This window comes from Capricornis sumatraensis, chromosome 13 (genome assembly GCF_032405125.1).
Source record: "Capricornis sumatraensis isolate serow.1 chromosome 13, serow.2, whole genome shotgun sequence".
NCBI classification, from domain to species: domain Eukaryota; kingdom Metazoa; phylum Chordata; class Mammalia; order Artiodactyla; family Bovidae; genus Capricornis; species Capricornis sumatraensis.
Window position 1 is genome coordinate 24,322,593 of NC_091081.1, and position 5,761 is coordinate 24,328,353.

The window sequence follows — 5,761 nt, forward strand, 5'->3', positions numbered from 1 at the left end:
TGTTTCAAATCCACCACTAAGTTAAAAAAAAAAAGACAATTTATATAAATAAGACTAAGGAACCCAAGTGGTCATAGTGAAAATGTAAAACTGGTAACCAACTCACCAGGAGTACAAATTCTTTATTTGCATTTTTAAACCACACACTAGGATATTTCTAAGATGTTAACGATCTGTATATAGTTTTCTCTAGAAGAACGCTTTATTTAAGATATCTCAAAGTTATTTTTTTCCCTTATGTTAGCAGTAGAAGGAATTTTTAGAAATGGTTCCACAGATTCTTGAGGGACTACTGTATGCCGCACATACTGATGTAGGCCTTGTTTTCCCATTAGTGAACAAGAGAGACGAAGTTCCTGGCCTCAAGGTGCTTACTTCCCCTGCCATCTGCCTACCACCTCCCCCGCAACCCTCCGCTGCTTTTAGGTTCTTAGTTCCTCACAGCCTACTGAACCCTTGCTCCCTTGCTCCCTGTAGTGGAAGGGCAGAGTCCTAACCACTGGTTTTGTTGTTGTTGAGTTGCTAAGTCATTTCCAACTCTTTGTGACCCCATGGACTGCGGAACGCTAGGCTTCCCTGTCCTTCACTATTTCCCTGAGTTTGCTCAAACTCATGTCCATTGTGTCTATGATGCCATCCAAGCATCTCATCCTCTGTAGGCCACTTTTCCTGCCCTCAGTCTTTCCCAGCATCAGAATCTTTTCCAGTGAGTCAGTTCTTCTCATCACGTGGCCAGAGTATTAGAGGTTCAGCTTCAGCATCATCCTTCCAGTGAATATTCAGGGTTTATTTCCTTTAGGATTGACTGGTTTGATCTTGCTGTCCAGGAGACTTTCAAGAGTCTTCACTAGTACCACAGTCTGAAAGCTTTAATCCTTTGGGACTCAGCCTTTTTTATGGTCTGACTCTGTACTGCCAAGGAATTCCCAAGGAGCTTGCATTTTAGTAGACAGTCTGCTTTAGAGGAAGTGGATTATCTGGTTTCATCTCTTCTGTTACCAGATGAAGAAACAGTCCCAGATATTGTCAGTTGGCAAAGCCCGGAATAGAGTTCACTGCCTTGATGATTCCAAGTCTCCAGCTTCTTCCACTACTTTTGGTGCTTGCCTTCTTTTGATGGCACAGATTTATTGGTAGGTTGCTTATTCATTCCCAAATTACCTAATTGAGCTCCTGGTAAGTACCTGGAATGTGCTAGATATTCAGCTGACACCCCTGACACCAGGGAAGAGGATGAACATGTCTGTCCTCACTTGTAACTTCCATTTCACATTATTATCTCTTAAAACTTCTTAGAATATGAAGAAAGAGAACAAAGGATGAGCTTATGTGTGGTTAAAAAAAATAAAAAAGATGAGGGCCACTTTCTAGATTCCAAATTAAATATACCTTTTTCATTTGACATTCATTCAGCATTCATTCATTCAGAAAATACAAGATCCCACTGTATTTATGGTGTTATGTTCCGTTTTTCATCTCAGGTTTTATATTATCTGAATTTTAATTCCACATAAGTTGATTAGTTTGGAGTATAGCGTGAAGCAAAGCAGACACAGCCTCTCATTCATTCAATAGGTATTTTTTGAGTTCCTATCATGTGCTAGGCATGTGAAACATCAGTGAACAAAAGAGACAAGAAATCTTTATGGAGCTTACATTTTAGACTAGGGAGAAAAACAAAATTTAACAAATATAAATAAGCAATTTATCTTTTTACCTTTTCATACTGTTCATTGGGTTCTTGAAGCAAGAATACTGGAATGGTTTGCCATTCCCTTCTCCAGCGGGCTTCCCTGTTGGCTCAGAGGTTAAAGCGTCTGCCTGGAATTTGGGAGACCCGGGTTCAATCCCTGGGTCAGGAAGATCCCCTGGAGAAGGAAATGGCAACTCACTCTTGCCTGGAGAATCCCAAGGAGGGAGGAGCCTGATAGGCTACAGTCCATGGGGTTGCAAAGAGTCAGACACGACTGAGCAACTTCACTCACTCACTCACTCTCCAGTGAAAGAGAAGAGTGAAAAAGCTGAGTTAATACTCAACATTCAAAAAACTCAGATCATGGCAGCTTGTTCCATCATTTCATGGCAAATAGATTGGAGAAGGCAATGGCAACCCACTCCAGTGTTCTTGCCTGGAGAATCCCAGGGACGGGGCAGCCTGGTGGGCTGCCGTCTATGGGGTCGCACAGAGTTGGACACGACTGAAACAACTTAGCAGCAGCAGCAGCAGCAGATGCGGGGAAAAGTAGAAACAATGACACATTTTATTTTCTTGGACTTCAAAATCACTGCAGATGGTGACTGCAGTCATGAAATTAAAAGACACTTGTTCCTGGAAGAAAAGCTATGACAACCCTAGACAGTGTTACTATAAAGTAGAGACTTCACTTTGCCGACAAAGGTCTACATAGTCAAAGCTATGTTTTTTTCCAGTAGTCATATACAGATGTGAGAGTTGGATCATAAAGAAGGCTGGGCACTGAAGAATTGATACCTTCAAATTGTGGTGCTATGGAGTACTTTTGAGAGTCCCTTGGAGAGCAAGGAGATCAAACCAGTCAATCCTAAAAGAAATCAACCTGAATATTCATTGGAAGGACTGAGGCTGAAGGTCCAATTCTCTGGTCACCTGATGGGAAGGGCTGACTCATTGGAAAAGACCGTGATGCTGGGAAAGAGTGAGGGCAGGTAGAGAGTGACAGGATGAGATTGTTGGATGGCATCACCAGTATTGTTGGATGACATCAGTGAGCAAACTGGGAGGTAGTGAAGGACAGGGGAGCCTGACGTGCTGCAGTCCATGGGGTTACAGAGTTGGACATGAGTTAGCGACTGAACAATAACAAGCAGATTATATGGAATACTACCCGTACGTTAAGTGTTGGGAAGCGGGTGGGTCTGGAACAAAATGAGGATGTGAGTGCAGGGTTGAAATTCTATATAGGAAGGCAGGAAAGGCCTTGCTTGCTGAGAAGATAAACTTTGAGCAGATTTGAAGAAGTGAGGGAATTGATAAGGTGCTTCTAACAAGAGAAGTAAAAATTGAGCAAAAAGATCACAAATAGGTAAGAAATTATAAATAATAACATGTACTCTGAAGGAAAGTTTGGATTCTATAAGATAGTTTAGTTAAGAGGGTTTAAGAAGGCCACTTTAAAGTAGGAAACCTAAAGTATGAGTAGGCGTTAGCCTGGTAAAGAGGTGGAGGGTTGTGTTCAGATGGAGGAAAGCCCCTGAGGAAGGAAGAGTTCAAATGGATTTGGGGGGAAGGTCAAGAGATTGGTTTGGACATGTTTTTGGATGCCTTTAAAATATCCTAGTGGAAGAGTTAAATCTGCAGATGTAAGAGTCTGGAGCTCAGAATTTGGTTTGCAATGTAAATAGAGATATGTGATCATTCCATATGTAAATACTTTCTGAAGCCAAGTCATGAAAGTACACCAAGAGAGTGCAGAAGCACACCCTAAATACCTTCTGCCTTAAGAGGCTGGGTAGATACTTGTCAGTTATACCTTAATAAAGCATAGCATAATATAACAAAGTAATAAAAAATAATTGAACAATAAAAACAGAAAGAGTGAGGCTGGGTAGAAAAGGAGGCTAGCTGGCAGAGAAGACTGAGAAGGAACCCCTTAAGGAGGAGACAGAAAACCAGAAGAGTGTGGGGTCTGGAAAATCAGTCAAGACAGTGTCTCAGGTAGCGGTTAGTTTTGTCAAATGCTGTTGAGAAATCAAATAAAAGACTGAAAAGTTTCCATTGGTTGTTGCTGGTTACAGAACAGTATTCTGTATGCAGAATATAGAAGTTGCTAGTTACGGGCTGCAGAGCAGTTTTTATCTTATGTTGAAAGTGGAATCCAGGTTTAGTATGTTGAAGAGTCAATGGGAGGTAAAGAAGATGACACTATAAATAGTCCCTTGTTTATGAAGTTTGACTGGGTAGAGGGTGTAGATAGGGAAGTAGCTGTAAAGGGATGATAGAATATTTTTTGTTTGGATTTGGGTTGTCTCGGATGGAAGATAACAGAGCAAAGTTGACTGCTCTGAAAATTAATCCAGTAAAAGGGAAATGTAACCAGTATAACATTGAAAAGGAATAATGAATGGAATGATGCCCCTAAGAATGCAGGAAGGGATGGAGATGTAGGGCACATGCTGAAATACTGAATTTTGAAAGACTCTGCCCCTTTTCTTTCTTTTTTTTTTTTAATTTTTATTTAATTTTAAAATCTTTAATTCTTACATGTGTTCCCAAACATGAACCCCCCTCCCACCTCCCTCCCCATAACATCTCTGTGGGTCATCCCCATGCACCAGCCCCAAGCATGCTGTATCCTGCGTCAGACATAGACTGGTGATTCAATTCTTACATGATAGTTTACATGATAGAATGCCATTCTCCCAAATCATCCCACCCTCTCCCTCTCCCTCTGAGTCCAAAAGTCCGTTATACACCGCTGTGTCTTTTTTCCTGTCTTGCATACAGGGTCGTCATTGCCATCTTTCTAAATTCCATATATATGTGTTAGTATACTGTATTGGTGTTTTTCTTTCTGGCTTACTTCACTCTGTATAATCGGCTCCAGTTTCATCCATCTCATCAGAACTGATTCAAATGAATTCTTTTTAACGGCTGAGTAATACTCCATTGTGTACATGTACCAAAGCTTTCTTATCCATTCATCTGCTGATGGACATCTAGGTTGTTTCCATGTCCTGGCTATTATAAACAGTGCTGCAATGAACATTGGGGTACATGTGTCTCTTTCAATTCTGCCCCTTTTCTGTGACAGAAGAGGATGGTCAAGATTGACTCCCAGGAAGATGAGAGGTTTTCCTTCTAATGGTTTCAACTTGCCTTTGAAATTCATCAGCTAAGGGTAAAGAAGAGAAGTTTGAGTTTGATTATGTTACAGAAGGTAGGAAATAGTAATTGGGAAGCACAGGATTGAGACTTTTGGGTATAGTAAGATTTTAAAGCAATAATGAGTGCCCATCTGATGTTGATAAATCCCGATGATGATTACTCAGTACATCAGAGTTTCTCTCTTTGTATAAACTCTTAAAAAAATTATTTAATTTTGGCTCTGCTGGGTCTTTGTTGCTGCATGCAGACTCTCCCTAGTTGTGACGAGCAGGGGCTACTCTAGTTGTGGTGAGCGCGCTTCTCCTTGTGGTGGCTTCTTTTGTTGCAAAGCACAGGCTCTAGGGCGCGTGGGCTTCAGCAGTTCTTCACAGTGGGCTTCAGGACTCTAGTATCTCTAGAGTCCAGTGAGACTCCTGGACTCTAGAGCGTGGGCTGAGTAGTTGTGGCACACGGGCTTAGCTGCTCTGCGGCATATGGTATCTTCCTAGATCAGGGATCAAATCTCTGTCTCCTGCATTGGCAGTCTTTACCACTGAGCCACCAGCAAAGCCCTCATATAAACTCTTAACTGAATAGTCATATTTATCACAATCCTCTTTAAGATTACTAGCTATTCACTTTCCCAGCTTATACCCAATTTTTTAAAAGTATAGTTGATTTACAGTGTTGTGTCACTTACTGCTCTATAGCAAAGTGACTGTTACACACACACACACACACACACACACAGTCTTTTTCATATTCTTTTTCGTATGGTTTATCACAGGATATTGAATATAGTTTCCTGTGCTATATAGTATAGCACCTTGTTGTTTATCCATTCTATATGTACCAGTTTGCATCTGCTAATGTCAAACTCAGTGCAACCCTCTGCAACCTTGCCACCCCCTTGGCAAA